The sequence below is a fragment of the Dermacentor albipictus genome, chromosome 4 (assembly GCF_038994185.2).
Source record: "Dermacentor albipictus isolate Rhodes 1998 colony chromosome 4, USDA_Dalb.pri_finalv2, whole genome shotgun sequence".
NCBI lineage: Eukaryota > Metazoa > Arthropoda > Arachnida > Ixodida > Ixodidae > Dermacentor > Dermacentor albipictus.
Window position 1 is genome coordinate 165,062,835 of NC_091824.1, and position 24,800 is coordinate 165,087,634.

General features: G+C 43.2%; 1 protein-coding gene across 9 annotated transcripts in view; it reads left to right on the forward strand.

Moving 5' to 3' along the window:
- The window catches only part of LOC135899961 (acetylcholinesterase-like), a 478,426-nt gene that overhangs the window by 295,640 nt on the left and 157,986 nt on the right, over positions 1-24,800 (forward strand). For 4 of the 9 annotated variants that reach the window (XM_065429357.2, XM_065429350.1, XM_065429354.1 and 1 more), the window contains one exon: positions 19,999-20,166. The exons of 4 other annotated variants lie outside the window; for them this stretch is intronic. The gene's annotated coding sequence lies outside the window, so the exon portion shown is untranslated. Of the gene's footprint in view, positions 1-16,243; positions 16,560-19,998; positions 20,167-24,800 lie in introns of those variants that run through there. One more of the 9 variants, XM_065429352.2, reaches the window with a different exon arrangement.

Sequence of the window (24,800 nt, forward strand, 5' to 3'; positions counted from 1 at the left end):
TGTTATGCAAACATTTTAATGATTGCACCTCATGACGTACTGAAAGCAATGTTAGTTTCATAGTAGGAAGGGTAGAAGAGTATGAAAAATAGTTGTCATACCGGTGAAAAATAATACGGAGGGCATTTTTTCTGAACTGCTTCTAGTTTGATTCTGTTGTTTTGGTTATGGTGTGACCAGACTGTTGTGGCATAATCAGTAACGGGACGAACAAGAGTTTTATACATTAAGAGTTTATTTATTTCTTATTTATTTATTTATCAATACTGTAAGCCTTGAGAGGCTCACACAGGAGTGGATATGCAAACAGTACAGGCGCTTTGTTATACAGGTGGTTTGCAGCAAACTCAAACAAAAAAGCAATGGTTACAATCAACGCGCCATGTCAGCAATAAGTAAATACAAGGAAACAAAAACAACCTATATAGTGCGTACGCCATGTAAAGTGTAACAAGCAGTTAATACGGGAAAAAATACATTTGGGTGTGCCGTGTAATGTACAAACAGTGTCAAGTGTAATGTATGTTATGAGACGTGCGCAAGAACCAAGCGCAGAGAAGTACGAATGAACGTATGGACACCGGCGTGTGAAAGAAGTTGGGGCATGACAATACGTCATTGATAACTTTTGAGGAACGCTCAGCCAAGACGACCACAATGCGCTCATCATTCCGATTATGACTCGAAGTGCAATTCGAGTGTCGACACAAATGAATGCACAGATTGTGAGCAAACGATCTCACTAGGCAGGGAATTCCACAGATGTATTGTTGAAGGAAAAAACGAGTATTTTTGTGTGCCGCAACGCGAAAAGAATGGTCTGATACATTTATCATGGTTAGTTCGACTGGAGTGACGTCCGGGGGGCACGAGTAGTCGGATTTTGTTAAGTTTATCAGGTCATGGTAAAGAAGGTAAAAGAACTTCAAACAGGCCAACCTCCTTCGACCAGCAAGTGTCGGTATGCCTGCTTGTGTGCGAAGCGCAGTTACGCTGTCGTACCTTGAATACTTTGTGTATATGAATCGAAGTTGCCTTCGGAGCCTTTTGCATAGTACAACGTAGGTAACCAAGTTGTTTTAGTGCCTTTGAATATGTTTGGTCAGTGTGTGTAGTCCATGAAAGATTATCAGTAAATATTACGCTAAGGTATTTGTATTGTCAAACTCTGGTTAAAGATCACCCATTCAAGGAATATGTCGCAATTACAGGTGCTGCTCTTTTCGTAAAGGACAAAACAGCCGTGTTTTTTTTAAATTAATGTTCAGTTTCCATTTTTTCCAACTGGAACTGCTATCGACGTATGGCTACCTAGAGTTCGAGCAAATTTGGAAAGTTCTTTTTTATGCTCACGAACTCCTCAACAAAAGCATAGGCGCCCCAACCCTGCACGGATTTATTTTCCTCGCTATCTTCTATTTTGGGATGCAGCGCTGCGGGGAATGTTTTTTTGCCTTCCGTCACTTTTTCCTCGTAGAATGGAGGATCATCGTTGGCAAATGAAAGAACAACTGACCTCGATCAAATCTTTTTACCCTCCATACCGTTCGCACTCTCCCACCCCTGTCAAGTGGCGGTGTAGCGCACAGCGCACGCGGCATCTGCAGCCAGGCGCAGAAGTTATAACTGTACCTTTGTCTACATTTTCAATCAATAGGCGGCGCTCGATTGTGATTGGAAGTTTGGTGGCAGAATAGTCGGGAGATCACAGACAATGGAGGCATACAAAAAACAAAGTTCCCAGTACAGTGGTTAAGAAAACTTGATACTAGGAATTCAGTTTTTGTTTTTGTCTGCTTTTTCAAATATAGATAGGACACTAGACAAAGTAATAACAAGAGCCTGCCACGCACTCTACCACCCTGTTTCAAAGGGACGCTCATGGCTTCCATCCTTCTGTCGAGTGCTTGTTCTGGATTGTCGGAAGCGGAGAATGCGGTGGAGCTACCATAAACCCATGGAGGAAAGAAAAGTGCTAGAAGGGAGTGGCACGGGATTCTGCTAGCCTCGGCAAGCCAATCTTCTCTGAAGCTGCCCTCCCCCCCCCCCCCCGCCTTGCGCTCGGCGGGGCCTTTTGCCCGGTGTATTTCGGGTAGCAATATAGGCCCACATTATTGCCGAGCCATTCGTGTTTGTTTGGTACGTGGTAATGATTAGTGGCTTAGTGGCGCCTGCCGTCAAAGGCACGCAGGCCCTTATTAGGAAGTACAACGCTTCTTAGGTTTCTGGTACCATGGGCGCCGTTCTTCGCTTCAAATTCGCTGCCTTTAAACGAGGAGAAGCCAGACCCATGATGACATAGTTTACTGCCGCAGTAAAGTCAGCGCTTTCACTTCAAAAACCGCCCAGAGTATGCCGGCCTGAGCGTGGTCTATTGTTTCGTCAAATCAGCTGTTGAGTGCCGGAAACTCTGGTGAGCATTTTCTTTCTAATTTTTGTTCCGCTGCCTAGCACCTATACAGGATGAGACACGATCTGTCGCGGGATATATATTATTTGTCGCATGTTTGCTTAGCAAAAGGTTCTGTTGGGCGCTTTTACGTTCTGTAATAAATAAATAGCATTACCCTGCACACTAAACGCCAAAATCGTCGCCTTTCCTTGAGATTTGCGTGCACTATTTTGTAAGATTATGTGGTGCGACGTCCTTATACTATTGAGTTCTCGCCGGTCTGTTGAGAGGCCGAAGGCATTGAGCAGAACGACAGCGTCGACTGGGACCATCTGCCATTACAGCAGGCCACAAATATTGCCAGGGTCCCCGGCTCGCCATTCCATCGTTGGGCACAAGATGGGACAGTTTTTTTCTCACGTAAAAGCAGTCGCTGAGCACCCTGGATGCTCGCTCGTGCGCCTGCATGCACATGCTTGCAGGGGCGAAAGACATCGCATTGTTTCCCAGAAGATGCGCCCAAACGCGATGAATCGCCGTCGGAAAGGCAGCTTCGTTGCCTTCACACGTTTGCAGGGCGAAAGGTTTCCTCGTCACGATAAATTGTCACGTGACGCTCCCTCTTAGTAGTTTCCTTCCTCCATGCATAAACTCCAATAGTGCAAGGCAGACAAAGCATATCGATCGAAACTAACGCGCTTTCTTCATGTGGTACTTTTTTGTTGTCGTTGCGTTATCGTGTCGTCTATTAAAGAAGAATACGAGCGAAATCATGTCTCCTCTTCAATTGATAGAGTCTGGCAAACCTGTTACAGTGCACGGGGCACCGGCACGGGGTGGTGTCAGAGGTTGTGAACTCGGTTAAAAATGATAGCTAAGTGTCAATTATTGGGAATCATGTAATGATTTCATTGATAACAATAAGAGAATGTCTTGTGACCACTGACATCATTTGCCCTTTGCCGATGAAATAAATGTTTTCACTAGGCTAATCGATTTCATAAACTCCAATAACGTTGGCGTGGTTTGTAATCCTCGAACCCATGAAGCAATGACTTCACGAAAGGCCACTGTCCATCAACAAACTTGGTGATGGAGAGTGGCATGCTTTAGTGTGTAGAAGTGATGTGTGCTTTAATATGAAATATCTTAGCTGGTGAAGGAAACTGGGTACAGTGTCATGAGCTTCCGCGTAAACTGAACGCGCGTTTTTGTTTTCCGTTTTTTTTGTGGTGGGGGGGGGGGGGGGGAGGGGAGACACTAAGGCCTGATTTGGGAGATATAGCCACGTTGGGTGGCCGCGTGCTGGCTCTTTGCGCTCACTTGAAGACGGCTCCTGTGCATATTGTTTCAGGGGTCGCACATAGCTTAGTACTAGGAATACTGTTATTTTTTAATCAATACAAATTTAAGTACCATTGATCATAATATACACTTTTTTTGCAGATGGCAGCATCGTATACCAAAAAATTATGTAATTAGGAAGACGACGTCATGCTCAATAACAGACTAGCAAATATGTAAGAATGGGCAAAAACCGACACATGACCATTAATACACACAAGACGGTTTGCTTAGCAGTAATGATGAAAACCATCCGTTATATTTTTCGGCATTTCTATAACTTGAGTTCAACAGCCCAAATATATTGGTTTAACAATAACGTCCAATCTTGACTAGGAACCAGATAATAATAACGCTACTGGCTGCGCTTTACGAAAATGATCATTTGAACCCCCTAAAGTCAAACATTTCGCTTATCTACATTTGTCAGACCGGTTCTTGTGTATGCTAATGGTGTATGCCTCCTTTACACTGAAACTAACATTGCTAAACTCGAAATCACTTATCCAAAGAAAATTAGGTCAACTAACAAAGAATATATACGTGTCATTGACCTGGTTAAAAGGTAAACAAAAACCCGGGGCACTTAGTCGATCAAATAAAGATTTAAAAGAAAAGAAGACGTTTCGGTCATTGAAATGTCATTGACCTACTCATCCTTTAAAGCACTCAGGACTCGCAAAATTAGCCCTTCGAACAAATTGAGCTCACCTAAATTCCGTACACCAGATACTGTGCAATAGAGTACAAATATGTCCCCCGTCATACGTTACCTTATCTAAATCCCGCATAGCTCACCATAAACATCCGCATAAACTAAAGCAGTTTTTTTTTTTTTGCAAAGCGATACCTTTCAATTTCCCTTCTACCCCTGTGTTGTTCGCGAGGGGAAAAGCCTAAATGCATCAGTAACTAATACCGTATCGCTACTTTGTTTGAGCAATGTAATTGCAGCGCCAACACGTGTTACTCAGGGAACTGCCACACTGTTAGATATTTTCATCACAAACACTTACTTTGATGATGTAATAGCAGATACTATTGATACAGATATCAGCGACCATTTAGGTATTGTTATGATAATCAACAATATCTTCCATTTAGTAAAAAAGACCACACCAATTCGCTATGTTCAAGACATAACGGCACGTTCTCTGGAAGATTTTCGCAGCTCCATCCATTCGCAGCAGTGGGACACTGTTTTAAATTCAAGCAATAGTGAAAGTGCATATTCCGCTTTCATCATTACATTTAAAAAAATATACCATGAACATTTTCGACTAAAAAGTTAAAGAAAGCTTCGAAAGCTCGTAAACCTTGGGTTACTTATGAATTATTAAACATGATTAAGCATAAGAATGCGCTGTACGCCCATTTTGTTAAACATAAAAATCCAGCTAGTTTGGAAGAATATAGGTCTTACCGTAATAAACTTACAAGTAAATTGAGAACAGCTAAAAACTTATACCTACAAAATTTATTTTCAAATCCTGCGCCTACGCGATCCGATGTGACATGGAGAAATTTAAACTTTCTGTTAGGCCCTGGTAAACCTCACATTATTCCCGATAACTTTATACATCAAGGCACACAGCTATCTGGCGCAGCACTAGCCGATGCGTTTAACGATTTCTTTATCAAACAAGTTAACCCCTGTAGTGATTTACAGAGTAGTCATTATGATGCCCTACCCATTAAAAACAAGAGTGCAAAATCATTTTTCTTCACCCCTACGAATTGTGCTGAGGTCTTTTCTTTTATAAGCTCTGTTAAAAATAGTAAATCGGAGGATACAGATGGTATTCAAATTGGACCTATAAAGCATGTCCTTGACATCATTTGTCCTGTTCTTACTCACGTTTACAACTTGATTCTATCGTCTGGCCAATTTCCGAAAGGCATGCAAATTGCTCGAGTGCAGCCTGTGTTTAAAAAAGGTGACAAAAATTTGCTAGGCAATTATCGTCCAATTTCCATCCTACCAGTATTCTCGAAAGGCATTGAAAAAATAATTCACGCTAAAATATCATCATATCTTGACAAAAATAATTTGTTAGGTGATTTCCAACATGGCTTTAGGAAGCATCGCTCAACCGAAACAGCTCTTTTAATTCATAAAGAAACTATTCTGCAAGCGTTCACCAATAACATATTACTTATGGGAATATATATAGATTTTTCCAAAGCATTCGATCTTGTAAATCATAAAATCTTACTTTCTAAGCTGCTAGCTTATGGTATCCGTGGTATCGCTTTGGAGCTCTTTGAATCTTATTTATCGCATCGAGTACAATATGTAGAGTTGGAAAGGGAAAAGTCCAGTCTTCGGGTTGTAAGAGCTGGAGTGCCTCAGGGAAGCATCCTTGGACCACTCCTGTTCATAATGTTTGTAAACGATATGCCACAAAGTTCAAAACGGGCAAAATTTATTTCTTATGCTGATGATACAGCAATGTTTATCACTGCTACGTCAGAAACTGAACTACAGCTTCAGGGGACCAGAGCGTTAAGGCAATTTAAAGATTGGGCTGATGGAAACTGCTTGAGAATAAATGCCAGCAAGACAAAAGTTGTTGTCTATATGCAAAGAGGCAAAAAGTTACGAAGCACAATAAACATGAAAATAGATACGGATCAATTAGAAATTGTTAACACGGTCTCTGTCTTAGGCGTAACATTCGCTAAAGACTTAAGTTGGAATGATCACGTGGGAAATGTAAGTAAAAAGCTATCTTCTGTTGTAGGTATCATAGGTCGATTGAAATCCTTTCTTCCTGTTAAAATTAAAATTTTACTTTATAATGCTTTAGTATTGTCAGTTCTGCAATATTGTAACCTCATTTGGGGCACTACTAGCAAGGCAAACCTTACGAAATTGCATTTGCTCCAGAAAAGAGCCGTGCGATACATTGCCAATGTCCCTCGTTTATTTTCTACGGCAAATCTGTTCTCGAAGTTTGAAATCTTGCCTGTATTCTCTTTATACAATTATCGTTTAATTTTGAACTACAGGTCATACTTGAAGTCTAATAACTCTATTGTGTTTGACATGGCTGACTTAAAAGCTAACCGTAGCACCCGTGATACAAGGCATAAAGAGGAATGGCACGTACGCACACCTCGGACCAATTACGATAAACAATCATTAACACTTACTGTACCCATTCTACTTAATCAACTCGCACAAGAAGACTTTGATCCTTTATGCAACTCCAATAAAGAAATAAGATTATTTTGTCAGTTATGCCAAATAGACTAGAATGTCAAAATATTTTAGTCATATTAGCACACCTGTTCATATATGTAATAGATCTGTGTGCATTACTTGTGCATATAGTATCTGAATGTGTGTATATATGCATAAATGCGAAATTGTATCTCTATATGAGTATGTATGTATTTTGTGTAATTTCATACTAGGTTTCTTCCTTTGTTAAAAGTGCATTTGTTTTCCTATAATATTTTGTTGCAAGTGTTGCATCTTTTGTGATGGTTTCTGCAGTGCTCTGCTGTCAAACGTATAAGGGGGCGGGACCCTCGTCAAGCTGTACCCCAGCTTTTAGTCCTGTCTCCTCTTTTTCAATGTGAAAAGAAATAAAAACATCATTCATTCATTCAATACAAGAAGATCCAATTAATGATTCGAAAACCATTACGTCATCCATGTTCAGGACAATTTCTACTTATGTTACATATAGCTAAGTTTATTGGTTTCGTCATGTAATTATTTATTTGTTTGTAACATAGTTAAATTCTGTACACGAATGTCGCGATCAGTCTAATGAACATGCTACTTAGTATTTTTCACTATATGCGTTCACTTTGTATACACAATTGTTATATATATGTGCATTAAACGTGCTTAGGGTAGCTGCACGTTAAACTATTGCTACGCGCATGTACACGCTTTACATATGTTCACAGTGGTCTTTTATGAAAGGAAACACGCGGGCTCGTGGCTCGTGCGCTGCACCTCAGTCGGCTGCCACGTCATCTGTCAGCGGAAAGAGAGAAGCTGGGGCCGGGTAACTAGCAGGTGCTTGTACATAGGCCATACCTGGTTCTCCTGGCCGCCAATAGATGACCCCACAAGTGGACGTGCTTCCTCCGCAGAGCGCAGTTCACGCTCTCGCGTGTACCCTTTCATAAAGAACGCCCGTGTTAATTGAACCAGCTGTATTTTTATTCCATAATTCATACATCATAAGGTCATATACGTTCTCGCTGTGGTCTCGCAATTGTACTAGCAGTATTAAATATAAATAATACCAAAGTCAAATATCGTCGCCGTATATGAATAAATAATCAGCCTTTGGTTACAGTTCAGTACCCCTAAAGAAAAACATCGCAATTATAACTTTCGCAAACTAGAGCACACAGTTATATTGACACGTAGACTTGCTTATCTTATTTGGATGAGCGCTTTTCCCGTCTAGCATATGTCACCGCTCAGCACGGGACGCGCCCGCATGTATCGGCAGTTTCTCGAATGTTATCGATGGTTCTGTTGTCACCGAAGCTTATGTAATCTGATTGCAACTGCGAGGCAAATTCTATAGAACTTTCTGGAAGACACGCGGGCGACACCGATTACTCTGGAACCTTCGATGATTCGTGTATAAAAACCGAGGCGTTTGACCGGCAGATGAGATTTTCGATGGTCACCGCTTGTGTTCGCCGCTGTCGTTGTTCCTTGAGTGTAGCCAATTTCTGAGGGCACAGGTTCGCCCAATAAAGCGCTAGTTTCGTTACTCGCAGTTTCGCTGCTTTCTTCACCGTCCCTACCCCTTGACAATATTATGTACAACCAAAGCAAAAGGCAGACAACGGGAATGCTAGACAAAGTAATATCCCAGTCACATGTGTACTTTCAACGTCCTTTCAAACATCCTTTACTCCAAGGGAAGCCGTGCGCTGTCACATGCGCACATAAAAGGAGGCCTAGATGAAGGGAGCTATGAGTCAACAGGAGTCTGCATTTGTCCTTTGATATCTCATGGACATACTCCTGAGCTTCTGTATATAAACAGAAGTTCAATTTTTACTTGTTAAACACAAGTTTTATTGATCTACAAAAGTTCATAAGCGCTAGACACTCTCGCGACACCCGCAGTCTCTATCATAATTCCGCCAGTACAGCAGCGCTAGCATAGACTGCGGCCATCAGCAACATTAGCGCAATACGGGTGCCATGTGCGATTTGGTTATCGGCTGCTACGCATCGAAGGGTCCTCCTTTTGTTTCTGCGAATCGCTAGCTTGGTGCCTTCCTCGTCACTTTTGCATACTAGCATACGTTGGGGTTTCTCTTAAAAGCGACAGCAGAGACCAGCTGGAGGCCGCGGAGCACTGACACATGTCCCTTCAACTAATGCTTCCTTGAAAGCTCTATGCACCTTAACTTCAAAGGACCTATGGTATGCCTCTGTGACTGGAGTATAAGCCTCCATACCCCACCCTTAGGAACACCACCTCACGTAATATAGTCGGCAGTGGAGCCGTGCTCAGCCTGCACAAAGAAATATCGCCTCGTCATGTCGTCGCAAACTCGATGAAACATTCGGGAGCCGATTTAGACAGACCTTCATGGAATAACAACTTCTCGAGTGGAGTTGGCTTGAGCAGACTAACCATCAGCACATAGGTGAATAAAGTCAAAGTAGGAAACAAGCAAACAAGATAGAGATGTTTACACAATCTTCCATGTAGTGCAGGGGCATCATGTGGTAGTCGTTGACTACTGATTGTGCAGCACTTCCCTACTTATGTCCTATAGGGGGAACGAGCTGCAGCGCTCCGCTTTGTACCATAAAGACTATAGCACAGAGTATTAGTAACAATATTGTCTCGCTGCTTCGGTTATTTAAACCTTACCAAGAATGTCGTCAAAAAGTATATCCTGTGAGACTGTACGTGATGTCTCATTCGTTACAATTAAGTCAGAAACGTTTCTGCAAATTAAACCTTGAATAGGAACACATCAGCCATTTCATGCAAAAGGGTTACAAGATTCTATTTGAAAACTCATTCATGACATCCGAGACTTGCTGCAAATCCCACCCCTCATGAGCACGGAAGTTTGTCCATACCATAAGCATACGCAATCCGCGTGAGGAGCGTCGAAGTGTCTGGTAAGCACATTGCGAGCATATTTCTTTTTTTTTAAATTGCAATTTATGTTAACTTACCTTGCTTTATGCTGCGATTGCTTTTCCGCCCTGGTCGGTAATGTTATTTTTATTTCCTGTCATGAACGTTGTTCAGCATACCATTGGAACAGAAAGCTTGTTCGTCATGTTGATGTTATATACTTGGGAATTGAAAGAAAAGGACTTCCAATATGTTATATATCACGTTCCTTACTTCATTAACAACGTTAAAATGACTAGAAAGTGATATGACGCCACAACATCTATGAACACATTCTTTCCCTTCAGTATGCTAGAGTCATTCCAAGCCGGATGTCAGTTTCTTCAACGTCTTGGAGGATGCTTCTAAATGTTTTCAGGATGAAAACGCGGATGCAGCGTTAATGTGATTTTCTGCAATGTCGTTTAACTATCAAAGGAATGATGGGCTGTAGAAGGAGAACCTGTTTTACAATAAAGGTACAACAGCTCACGATAAAACTTCCTACATTATACTTTCTGCCCAAATTAATTATCGGAAAGGTCGCGCAGGCGGCGAAACACGGCAAAGAATTAGGATTTGCATATTTCGTTCGTAAACGTTAAATTACTGACAGTAAGCATTTCTGCATTTGTTCCATCACATATATTTGAGCTTATTACGAGTTTGACTCGTTCCTTACCCAGAAAGAGTAAACATTTTAAAATGGTGAAGAAAAAAACCTGTGAAAGCTTAATAACAGTAGCGATAACATTAAAACTAAACAAGTATAGGAAGTGAACTCGCTAACAGAAATACAAGTTGGGACAGATCCGTGGAATATAATTTATGGCACGGAGTACGAGTCAAGGTTGTAATCCGAAGCCTGTACTTCCAATCAATCCCACGTTGGTTAAAACAAAACTGTGCCTGTTTCGCCTGTAATACGTTTGCGTCAACCTCTATAGCCTCGTGCGTTATGAGTTGGATGGACGCCTGACAATATCCTTTTTTTACATGTATAAAGCTCTTTACGAATGATAATAGTAAATACACAATCATCACCCACACACTAACACTCACACATAAACTCAGTGTTTTCTGATGCTTCCTTTTTTCTTGAGATCGGCAACTGTATGCAAATGAACATTAGGGTGAGAAATATGAAATATCTGAAATATCTTAAATATCTCAAATATCTTAAATAAATAAATAAACACATAACAGTGCATGATCCAGTTCTATCAACACACGCATATTAAATGCCCTTATGACGAACACTTCCCGTAGCGTTAATGATCATCACCACGTAAGGAAGCACGTGATTGCAACGGAAGCAGTTCTGCGATTGGAATGTCTCGGGTTGTAGCCTCTGGAATTGGTGAACTTAATGGCCGCGAGTTTATCCGATGTCCTCGCATTATTTTAGAAGCATGTAACTGGTCGAGCCACGATTCGTGGTGTTCGTGGTGCATTTCTACGTCAGTGAAATACGAAAGCAAGTCCATAAGAGTCGTGAGTGATAGGAATTGAACTTCCAATACCGCTATGCCGAAGGGAGCGTCTTACAGAAGTGAAACCGGCTATTGCAGTTAGCTCTTGAGAGGTCTGCTGTATGAAGTCCACCTAACGTAAAACATAAAAAAATAGCATCGCAAGTACAACTGCCGTATTGCAGGCACAGACGTTGTTAGGTGCCTTGGAGGCATAATTGCTTTCGACATTGTTGGTACTGGGTGGCGGCAACTGTGCAGAGGGAGATTTCCCGGACCTTGTCGTTTGTTCTTTGTGCTCTCCTGATGTGGTGAGGACACCCCTGGAATGAAAGCAAGCGAGGACAGCATTAGGAAAATAAGGCAAAAAATAAGTCAACTTGTTATATTCCGGGGATATTTTTTTTTGTTCTGTGTTTTGGCCTTCTAGACGGTCACACTAGATTGCGTAGCGGATAGACCGTAGTGGCGAAGGAAAGGGTGACGAAAGTTTCGGGCACGTGAGTGGAGCTGCTTTGTGTCGCTATTGCGAGCCTATTTTGATGTGCTGACTCAAGGGGACTTGCGAAACCACTCGATGTCAGGACGTTATAGGCAATGCTAAGCTATAACGCCATGGGCATCGGTAAATCGCAGTATTCAAGGGCACGTGCATAATTACTTTCTTTCAGTCGTGACGTATTTGAGAACCGCACACTTGAGGACGGAAAAACAACTTACACGTTGACCTTGATAGTCGTAATCTCTTTTTTTTTCAACAATGAAAGAAAATCGCTGTTTCGCCAAAGTGCATAGTGGTGACATCGCTACTCGACGCAATTTATATCCATTGAATCTACGCTTTCCCAATTCATGGCTTGCAACGGACCTTAGCCGTCGCCTACACTGGTTTATCATTACTTTCCGAGTGCTTCGCGAGTACATCTACACAATCCTAAGCAGGCAGTCGATTGTTGACCTGAGCGTGGGGACGTTTGCGCGAGGATGTGCATCTTCGACTGTGCGAAACCTTAACTGCCTCTTTTTGGGGGGAATATATTGCCAAAATATGTAAGCAGCAGCAGCAGCAAACGACTTTATTGGGGTCCTGAGGAGCTAAGTGGGGGCCTGCAGTCCCTACCCAGCCGCTGGCTAGTCCCATGTCGGAACAGAGAGGCCATGCCTCTCCGCTCGTTCACGGGCCCTCTGGACAGCCAGGAGCTGGACGTCCTGTCTCGGGTCTGTGATGGCCTTCGTCCAGTCTTCTTCTGTATTAAAATCCTGTAACACAGGGCACTGCCAGAGCATGTGATTTAATGAGCTAAATTCAGTGCCGCAATCTGGGCAGAGAGGATCGATGTCCGGGTGGAGCTTGTTCAAAAAGCCCCTAGAGGGGTAGGACCCCGTCTGGAGCATGCGAAGCGTGCTAGCTTGTGGCCTGTTAAGCTTATGATGGGGGAAAGGAAAACTCTGCCTATTCCCTCTGTAATGAGAGGTGATTTCATGAAAGGTAACCAGTGGATCACTGTGGACGAGCTCTCCCGAACTCACGCGAGACACCATCCCGTCGCGGCATACGAAACCTCGCGCACGGTCGTGGGCTATCTCATTGGGGTTCAGGTGACCCGGTAATACGTCTGGTCCCATGTGAGCTGGGAACCAGACTATGTGGTGAACAACGTCAGAGGGGTGTTTGCCGTTTAGAATCCTGGCTGCTTCTTTGGCTATCAATCCCGATGCGAACGCTCTAACGGCTGCTCGGGAGTCCGTGTACACCGTAGTGCGTTTTGAGTCCAGTAATCCGAGAGCTATAGCAGCCTGTTCCGCCACATCGACCGAGGAGCTTTCTTTTTTGTAAGCTTTATGTTTTTTTTTTCAAGTGTGCTATGACTTAAATGCGAGGTTTGAAAACAAGCATAATATAGTTTTTTCCTTGGGCATAACAATTCATAATGAATATCAATACTTATAGGCACTATAATTACACAAATGAAGAAAAATTCCGTGAACCTAAACTTGTCGCCATATGAGTATAAAAATTCACGCCAAACTTTATTTAATTCAGTTTCTGCTATAATTTTGCGCGTCCAGGGGTGTACATTATCTAAATCAAGTTCTTTCTTCTGAGTTGAATTCCACATCCATCTCTTCTCGCCGTACTTTAGTTCGGATTTTTAAGCAATAAAAATAAGTATGACTTCTGTAATTTTCTCATTAACTAAGATACAGTGAAATCTAACCCTAAAAAGCCAGTTGGATGCCCTGCCACCCCGCATCATGAAGATTTGGGTTGTCATACATAGAATATATTTGAAGAAACTCGGGATAAGTCGCTACACTTTATTCGCTTTTCAGAATGCAAAATTGCATGTAGGTATGGACATTGGCAAATCCCTCTCTTGGCGTCGAAACAAAAGCGTTGGGCCGTAGCTTAATAGCTACGGCCCAGCGTAGCTTAAGCCGTAGCTTAAGTTGTAAGTTCAGCGCCGCAGCTTAATGTTTACTTTAATCGCGGTGGCAGGAAAGAGGCTTAAATGAGCCAGGAAAATTCTCTGAGTAGCCTGGCTATTTAATACGCAAAGGAGTGCAACTAAAATAAACCAATCTTGCGAGTGCCAAAGTATGTTCAGTTCGTTTCAGGTTTCATTGTTTAAGGGAATGCTTCTATACAGGCTAGTTGACTGCCTTCATTTTGAAGTTTTCTGGAATCTTCCCCACTTATGTTCAGACAGGGGGCTTCATCTTCGGCAATGGAGTGCAAGATCGCTTGTCCGACTGCCGGGCGCAGTGGACGTATTACCATTCGGGCGCAACGAAAAAAATATCTCGTGTCCACAAGCCTCGGCTGAAAATTAAAGAATTCCAGTTTGGTGCCTAATATTTATCCTGAACACTACAGTGCCATACTTGTCATAATCACAGTGCTGCTTTTGAGAAGCATGGAGCAGCAAGACAACCGGATCTCGAGAGACGTTTATCGATGCCCTGTGCTTACTATTTGTCGCGTGTACCATCTCTTATTTCGGTTTTGCCTTCTCCGTCTTTCTTTCAATCCTTCATCCCATGTCCCCATGCACTGTGGACGTTTATCTGATTAACCTCCTTGCCTTGCCTTGATTTCTCTCTCTCTCTCTCTCTTTCTTGATTGATGATCCCCATAAATAATTCAATGTAACACTGCACAAATTAACATGATAGACTCCTACAGGAAGATTTTCAATATTATGCTTCATACAAAACTTCTAATTCTCGATGCAATGTCACGTGGGCTGTGTCGTGTTCTTCCACTGTGCAGACTCAAGCGAGTGGCGCTCGGGAACTCGCACTTCGTAAAACAGAAGCACTTGACGCTGGCCCATTAGTCGCCATTCATTTAGTCCCAAACACTCAACCCCGATATTACGATAGACAAACCAATCAAACAAGAAAAAAAATGAAATGATAGTTCGGGGAGTTAAGCAGGCAGAAAATAGCAAGGTGGGCGAGTTGGATAAAATTCATCGTGCTTGTGGTAACAGTGCAAGAGCAAACAAGGATGTGCTGTCTTTCCGTGTTTCTCTTCCTTTTTGTCCTTGTTTACTTTTGCGCTGTTACGAGAGGTACAATGTAACCAGATATATCCGCTTTGCTACCCTATACAAGGAGAAAGGGTTGGGAGACGAAAGAAAGGAAAGAGATTACTGAGTGTGTGCTCATACGGAGATGCCGATAGAAATTACAGTCCGCTACTGAGATTTGTCTACTTCAGAAAATTTAGCAAAGCGTGTGTCACTTTCTGAGCTTGCGACACATATGTTAATGATCCAAGAACCTTCTTCGAACATAAAGAACCTGTCTCATGGTTGCCAGGAGAGAATTCGAAAACTTGCAGAAAATATTTTAGCAAATAAAAGATCCCCTGTAATAATGCAATATCACCACATTGCCATACCACGTGAAATATCCCCTTCCAGGCGGCAGTTCCTTTCATTTCGCTATACTGTCTGGGACATTTTTCGAAAGCATATAGTGTTAAAGATTTTTCCTTATTCTGAGGGATATTTTTCGAAAACTTCTAGTGTTAAAAGTCGCTTTTTACATGGCTTTTTTCACGGCTTCATAATTTTTGGATATTTTACATCTGCGGCTGAAGACACATTGTCACGGTTGTGCTAAAGTTTTAATGCGGAAATCTCTTTGCGGGCAACCTGTCGCCAGATGTCGCTCTCATTGCTTCCCTATTCGCGAGCTATCCCCTCAGGTGCAGATCGTGGTGTGCATGGTGCCGGAGGTGCCTGTACGCGACAGTCACGTACAAAAAGCTGTAGTGGCTGTTAATGTGGTGATATGGAAAATGAGCCGAGAGAAAGGCCTCGAGGTTGTCGAAGTAAACAGGGAAGTGAAAAGGTGTGGGGGTTTTCAATGAGACCGGATCCGCTTCAATTACAGGCTTGCACGAGAAGTGGGCTGGCGACTTGATGGTCGCACTGTCGCTTTTTTAGGGGGCCCATGGGCTCTCAGGAGTCCAGAGTAGGTAGCAATCAAGAAGGTCCCCTACGGGAACCTCAGAATAGCGTCGCCGTCAATAACAGAAAAACGAGAAAAGCAAGAAAGAGAGCTCACCATGCAATAGGCTACATAAACATGCAGGAATGCAGAAGAAAGGAAAAGTTGGAAGAGATTGAGGAGCAGTTAAACAGAGAACAAATAGGTGTGTATGCGGTTACAGAAACCCACTTTAGAGACTCGCAAGAGCCGCCAGTGATTGAGAATTGTGTTTGGGAAGGGTGCAACAGAACTAAGTCGGAAAGAAAGGAAGAGCAGTTGCCGCAGGATGAAGTAGCCAGTAAATGGGAAATAGTGCTACGGAATAGTATTACCGATGACGAAGAGGCGAGCAGTAAGAAGACGACGACGATGATTGGAGGCTAGCGCAGGCTGTTGCCTCTTGGCCAAGTGCGGCGTATTACGTTGTAAATATACTTGTATATAGCTTTTCATCTGCGTCTTCTTACGTAACATATCTGGTGGAGGTGGACGTTCCCTGTACCTCGTCACGGAGCTTTGCTGCGGACGGTACGTCGAGCCTAGCTTCATGGCTCCCGGAGATGACAACTCGACTCAGCCGCCTCCGACACCTGCTGCCACTTCAACGACCTACATCACTCTCCCTGCTCCTCGTGATCCTGGCGTATTCTCGGGCAAAGATGGGGAAGTCGTCAACGACTGGATCAGCCTGTACGAACACGTCAGCCGCAATAACCGGTGGGACCCTACTATCATGCTCGCCGACGTAGTCTTTTACCTCGGTGGCACACCTCGAGTTTGGAGTTTGATGATACTGATGATAATGCCTTGCTTAGTAACTCAGGGGACCAATTGCAATGCATGCTCACTGACCTGGAGAGGCAAAGCGGAAGAGTGGGTCTAAGAATTAATCTGCACAAAACTAAAGTAATGTTTAACAGTCTCGGAAGAGAACAGCAGTTTACAATAGGTAGCGAGGCATTGGAAGTGGTAAGGGAATACATCTCCTTAGGGCAGGTAGTGACCGCGGATCCGGATCATGAGACGGAAATAATCAGAAGAATAACAATGGGCTGGGGTACGTTTGGCAGGCATTCTCAATTCATGAACAGCAGGTTACCATTATCCCTCAAGAGAAAAGTATATAATAAATGTGTCTTACCCGTACTCACGTACGGGGCAGAAACCTGGAGGCTTACGAAAAGGGTTCTGCTTAAATTGAGGACGACGCAACGAGCTATGGAAAGAAGAATGATAGGTGTAACATTAAGGGTTAAGCAAGAGCAGATTGGGTGAGGGAACAAACGCGAGTTAATGATATCTTAGTTGAAATCAAGAAAAATAAATGGTCATGGGTAGGAGATGGAATGAATAGGGAAGATAACCGATGGTCATTAAGGGTTACGGACTGGATTCCAAGGGAAGGGAAGCGTAGCAGGGGGTGGCAGAAAGTTAGGTGGGCGGATGAAATTAAGAAGTTTGCAGGGACGACATGGCCACAATTAGTACATGACCCCATACTTGGAGAAGTATGGAAGAGAACTTTTCCTTGCAGTGGGCTTAACCAGGATGATGATTGTGATGTTGATAATGATGATGATGATGACGACGACGACGACGACAACGATGACGATTATGATGGTGATGATGATGATGAAAGGGAAGCTCATTACTTTTCGAAGCGGGATCAGAATGCCTTAGAACACGCACCTATAAAGCGTGATATAAGAAGGAAGAAGCATGTGCTTGCTGCGGTAAAGCTAGGCAAACGATGGAGCATGGTTTATTAGCATGTGAAGACATCTGCCCAATGGTCGATTAAGGCACCATTGGCCTCCTTGAACCCCTTGAATTCAGCGAGAGCAAGGGAAAAGTAAAAGTGTCCGCAATAGAGATTAGTAAGAGATGGATGGAAACAACTTTATTTTGAATCCGGCAAGTTTGACGACCCGGGCTCAGGTCTCCCATGAGGGGACTTCGAGGCCTTGCCTCGTCGCCGTCTCTCGGGCTTGCTGGACAGCGCAGTCTTGTGTCTTGAGGTTGGAGCTGCGCAGAGCGGTGGCCCACTTCGACGCAAGAGCCTCCGGAGCTACTGCCGTTGTAGCTGATGTAACCCAACACTCCCACAACATGCGTGACAGCGTCGCTTTATTTTCCTGACATAATTTGCCAAGAGCAGTCGGGTATTGCGCGGGGAAAATGTGCTGCAATCGCACCGGACCGTGGAATGTTTGTGTTTGCAATTGTCGCCATATGTCTGCCTGGCGACGTTTCAGCATAGGGTGAGGTGGGGGCAGCAACCGCCTGCCTAGCTGGTAGTGTTTGGCGATGTCATTGTACCTGACCAGGCGTTCTCGCGTGTTTTGAACCAGGAGTTACGAACTCGAAGAGGCGGTCTCCGATTCTGCAAGGCGGGTCAGTTCTCGCGCAGAGCGGTGTGCTACCTCCTTCAAGTTAATGAGGCCCTCATCGGTGGGGGTGGCGACGTGCGCTGGAAACCATATGATCGCGGTGTTATCGAAGTGCTGTCGACCAGCTTTCTTTAGAATCTGGAGAGCTTCGGAGGAAATGCGCCCCCGCGCGTAGTTGCGAACTGCGGATTGTGAGTCGCTAAAAACTACCTCGCAGAGGGGGTCAGCAAGCGCAAGCGCAATCGCTACCTCTTCCGCTGTTTCGGGGTATGAGTAAGAGACGATTGGAAGATTGGTGGAAGAAAAGTAGGGAAAAGACAAAAAACAGAGACGTACAAAAGCAAAATTCGCAATAGGGAGTCAGAAAATTTGGTTGTGGGAGTTCATAGTGTTTTTTTTTCTTTTTTTTTTCTTAACTTAGGTAGGACATTAAACAGTGTAATAGCAAGAGCTTGGTGGCGCAACCAACCGCCCCATGTCAAAGGGGACGCTCATAACGTCGATCCATCCATCCATCCATCCATATGCTCAGCTATCTGGATATGCGAAAGTACACATTTTTTCTCACATTTGTCACAAGAATAACTACTAGTGCTATTCATGCTTTTTATGACGTATACCCTGACCAACATCGCTACGCCACATGAGCGGCAGCGACTGGTATAAAATTTAGCGCTTATGAATAACACTGTAGTTTTCGGGACGTAACACCCGTTGCCTTGAGGCAAATGCAGCTGCGAAGAGTCAAATCGCTCTCACCGTAAAATACGAAAAGGAAAAGCTAGTTTGCCACAAGCCATTTATAATATTTTATTTAGGAATGTGATCCAAAACTGCTCAACTGAATCATAAATGGTCATGTAGGTATTAATTGGCTCACTAAGTAGAATACAATGCGAAAAAGCTCACGGGCTTTTCACTATACTTGTCTAAACTAACATTGGCCTCAGGTGTAACGGAAGTTTTTGTTCTTTATAAAAAATGCACGTACTACTTGAAAGACTGCAACGGTGTCGGTTTCATTCGATGTTATGCAGATATTTACCGGCTGCCTAACTTATCCATGAGAAACATGCCAAGCTCAGCCTTTCCTTGTTCAAATTTTTCCTCCTTTGCCACACTTTGTAATAATGCGTTCCAGGCAAGTTATTCGATGAAAATTGCGAAATTGAAGTTTTGTAACGGCAACCAGTCGGGCTGCATGTCACAATATGATCGAATGCGCTAGTTTCTACTTGCTTGCTTTTCAATCCGCAGTCAGGGCCCGGGGTAATCGACGCCCATACATCGGGAAGCAGTAGAGGCCAATAAATAAAAAATTAACTTTGTAGTTTTAGGCCTAAAAATCAGAATGTGATTATGAGCCACTGTGTAGTGAGGGACTCCGGAATAATTTTGACCACTCGGAGTTCTTTAACGTTAAGGCAATGCATGCTACACGAGCTTTTTTGCATTGCACTCCCATTGAAATGCGGCCGTCGCGGCTGGGATTAGATCCCGCGCCCTCAGGCTTATTAGTGCAACACGATAGCGACTACGCCACCACAGTGGGTACCGCCAGCATATCTAGTATGGCATATGCTAAATAGTAGTTCAGCGGGATATTTCGCAGGTTTAGCGCCTGTAAAAGTTGTACCATGTAGAACTCAAGGCAGCACTTCGTTTAGCTCCTCAGTACGTTCACGCATCGTTGTCATGCGGACTATATTTGCATTTAGAGAGACTATGCCGTTGCACAAGCGTACGGCGTCGTTTCCTCCCTGCAGCCGCCGGCATTGCCCAACCTGTTTCGACTCCTGCTTCTGCCTCATGGATGTGCAGAACGAGCAACGTCATCTTATCTCGTAATCAACCCTTGTGTACGCGACTTCCCAACTGCGCACCTCGGGCGCCAGACGTGACCACATAGAGCGGCAGCGTTACGAGAAATACAGGTAGGATATACGCTGAGCACCTTCCTCGTTTTCTTCCTTTAATGTACTCGCGTATTCTGCTACAAGCTCATATATATTGGGTAATATAGCGTCGCATATCAGCTCGACTGCCGAAGCTGTTATTAGCGAGTGGCAGTTCACTTCCTTTTGGCAAGACTAGTCGGAGGCAGAAGTACTCACAGAGGAAATCCCCTCCTGTCATCGCGCCAAGATATGAAGGCTCATAAATCGCGTTGTCGAAGAGCGACGTTTCGTGGTTGGTCTCAGAAATTTACGCATGCACATGTAAACACGTGGCGCAATATATTGCAAGCAACAGAATACCCAACTGGCTCCCTGCGAAAACTCTCTTCACGACATCTCTGCGGCTTCAGCATTGTGCTGTTTCACACAAAGAAGGCCCTGGAATCGTTTCCGTGTCACGACCGTAAATTCCGACGGCCGGGACCATCACATACGCCCGTATACATGTTACAAGATTTTCATGGCTCCTGAATTATTTCGAAGTGGTAGAAAACAGTCCACTTAACTTAATTATCGTAATTCTGATTGTGAATGAAGAGCTTTCAATATTAGTTGTAAAGAACTTTGAAAACATTTGATGGCGGCTGTCGTGTTCTCGTTTTTGTTTTGTTTTGTTTAGGAGTGTTTTAGTTTCTCACAGTATGAAAGAACCTCAAGTGAACTTGTGACTGCAGCTGCCATATTCTTCTTTTTCGGGGTTGGGGGGGGGGGGTTGTTTTGTTAAGTATTTTTTAGGCCTTCGCTTAAACACACTAGCAAAAAACCTCAAGTGTAGAGTGAATCAGCTAGCGTGCATTCAAACACAAAATAAGCCGGCACTTTGGGGATCATTTAAAATGACGACAACAGTTGACTACACTGAGTCGTGCTTTTGCTTACGGTGCCAATTTCTATATCCGTATTTTCGGAGAGGCTTTTGTGAGACATTTGCCTGCTGTTAGCTGCATATAGACTTATTAGCGATGTTATTTTTACCTGAGTGCATGTTTTCAATACATTTCCACCAGCACTTTTCATTTCACCGGCACCACCATGCGATCTCAATTTCAACTACGCTGACATTTAAGTACTGCCTATTGACAGCATGCACGAAGTGTTAATAAAACATGAATTACCCTTGTGCCGTTATCATTAGGCGTGTCAAGATAACAACTAACCAAGAAGGGATGTTGTTATCTGTAGTAAAATACAGTGTAAATTTCAGCAATATGAAGAATTCACGGTAATGCTGTCTGTGCGTAAATGGCCCTTAGGAGTGCTTTCAAGTCGTTCCATATATATATATATATATATATATATATATATATATATATATATATATATATATATGTATATATATATATATATATATATATATATATATATATATATACATATATATATGTCGCAAAAAGCATTTTTTTTGTGATTCGCATCATTTTACGGAAACAAACACTTAATACGGCTGGTTTTCTATGGAGCGAGTTTCTATACAATCGGCGCTTCCAAGTTTACAAGTCAGTACTTCCACTTCGACAGTCGTGAGTGTGGATGGTGAATTATTTAAGCTGTTTTATCTGTGGCATTGATGATATGGGCATACGTAATACTTTCGTAGCTTTCATTTAATTGAAAAGAGACCAATTACCTCGATCAAGTAGAACACGCGTCTTTCTGTGGAAGTTACCGTCGTTATAATTAAACTCAGTGGCGTAAGTATCGAGTATATTGCCCTCTCAACACTATAACAATGGTTAAGGAGCACATTCCCATTTGTCATGGTTTGCCTGCGCTGTTCTGTTCTGTTAACTGCCATAGATTAGTTGCTCTGCAGATATTGAACTACAGAGGCACCTCCGGTAATTCATCTCGCTATGTTCTACAGCAAGAAGAAGTAGAAGAAGATGATGAAGAAGAAGAAAATATATAGTGTATATAGTGTTCGCTAGTACAACAAACACAATACATAGAATTTAAGGGAGAATAATTGCATACCAGATTCAAAAGCGGAAGTACTTGTTCCGAAAATGCCAACTATCACGACTCACGATGCAAGATGTGACAAATCAGACTGTTCGCGGCAAGTTCAACATTCCAGTGCCTGTAGTATTTCATTCGTAAATTCCTGTTCTGGGCAGGATATAAGAATTTTCATCGGATTTAACAGCAGGAATTTCGAATAACTAAATACGAATGAAATGTAGGCCGTAAGAAAAATTCAGTGCCATCCTACTCTGGGAAGGTGGATAACCAGCGAAGATGTTAAGCGCACGACACAAAGGTGACCCAGAATATTAAAGAAAGGTACGAACATATTTATTCATCTAATCTCTAGTCGTCGTGTCTATATAGGCTCGCACACATTCGCGTGTCACCTCTGTTAATAAATGTGTCTGCCATGTAACACAATGAATGGCTCGTACCCCCTAAGCAATGGTCTTTACACCCGTAAACGGGGCCTCCTCATTACGACCACAGAAGAGAAGCGAAATTCCCACACCATAGGCATATGTCGTTGCATGCTGTTGGGCAGTATATGAGCAATTTATGGAGGTTTGTATACCTGTCTGTGTCCGTTTGGAGCCTGCGTAATGTCGTGGTGTGGGAGCACACCGACACTCTTCTACATCACATGGAAATACACGGCTCACACCGAAAAGCAAGAAAATAATCCGAGAATGAGGCGAGAGGCATCGCTATCCCGCTCTGCGCTCGGGGACCAGCTCAGGCTGGTAGCGGTGCCTTGGAATGGGGGCAAGGCCACACGGCGTTGCACCCGTTTTAAGGGTAACGAAGCCCTCTCTGCAAATAAAGTTTCCTTCGTCTACAACGCTGGAATAATGAGCGGCGACGGAGCCAGTTGAGCAAGACGACGACGCCCGAGCCATTGCTAATGACCGTTTTTTGCGCAACGCAGTGACACTAGCGCATTTGCGCGGTTGGCGGCGAGAATTTTTTTACAAGTCCTTTTGAAAAAAGTTGCACGAAATGTCTTTTTTTTTAACAGCTGTTCTTACTCTTCTATCTGGGACTTCTTTGGGTCCTACGTGTGACAAGGGTAGTTCAAAGGCGCGTTACAGGTCCCGGAACCAACGGGCGTATGTACCATTGAGCTTGGACCCTTTCTGCACTAACACCAGGATCGGCCCATATCATGATTTGTTTTTGTCAACATCTCGGACACAATTGTTTTCCAGATCCTAGCCATAGACAATTTCGCTATAAAACTACCGTTATCTTTGTTCTGCGCGGCTTAGTTTGAAATATCTATTTAAAGCCATTGAAACTTCTTCCTTTTGCGATCAGATATTCACATAATGTTTTCCCAAAGAGGCCCCGCCTGCTCTCACTTTAATTTCATACAGCACTACGCGTTTTTCACTGCCAAAGCTTCTGCGTACGCCGCGTAGAAAGTTCAAAATGAGAGAATCCCCAATCAGATGAATGTTCAAGGAAATAAAACTGTGACGTGCGTAGCGTATATGAACAGTGTCTTTTATCCTTCATATACCTGCGGTGGTACGCCTCGTTCAGCACCTAGATGTGCTCGACCATAACACTCACCGTTTTAGAAGGAATGGCTTCCACAGGTCACAGAATGCCTGCCGCTTCTCAGTACCGATGGTGTAGTTGTGCGGCTGAAGTTGGACGTACTGCTCAGTGTCCTTAGTGTACAGCGGCCACTGCGCGCGGGACTCCGGTATCGTTGGTTTTCTGCAGAACAATGTTATTTATACGTCAACCCTGACATAGCAGCCTCTGAATGTCACTTCATTGTTTTGTAACATATGCGGAATTTTAGTTACATTGCATTTCTGTTTACAAATTTCGATCTTTTACACACTCAGCTCTCCGTTTATATGTTAATTGCAGAAAATATTACAAAAAGAAGAAAGTACGAAATAGGTTCAGCAGGGTCACTCAACTTTCCTTTCTTTCCATTAAAAATAGCGACAACAGGAAGCAATGTATCTTTAACTCAATCACCTTGACTAAGCCGCTTAATTTTAGTGAATCAAGACACATGACTAAGCAATAAAAAAAAAGAAAGACCCAAAGAAAACTGAAGCAATAACAACGCGGACACATAGATGCAGAGTTGTAAGTCTGTAAGCGCTCAATCTGGTACGCTTTTTTTTTTTCTGTGTCATGTCTCCTCGCGCTGTTTAATCACAGATCGTTACTGATTAGCCAAAGCCAAGATGAAGAAGCAAGATTAGCTATGAATGTGCTGCAGAAGTATACAAGCCGGTGCACTGAGGCCAAAGGATGAACAATTTCGAAAAGGAGCTTTTGGTTTATGGCAGTGGATTTATTTTTATGCTTTACCTCTCGCTTTCTAGGTACAAAGTTGGCGAGTATATAAGCGTCTTCGAAACGGGGCTCTACATACATCGTTAGCTAGACAGGCTGTTTGTGTGGCGTCGAGGAAAGACTTGCGGCACTGAGGGAAAACACTCAGGCCATGCACCCCAGAAGATGAGAACGAATTCTGGGGAAACCTAGTAGTGTTTTTAGTTGTCATCCCGTCACACATTTCTTTACTTATCGGATACCTGGTATAAGGAAAGGTATGAATGAACGGTATACAATATTTCGCAACACACAGAGAAAATATTTTTTAGCATGTA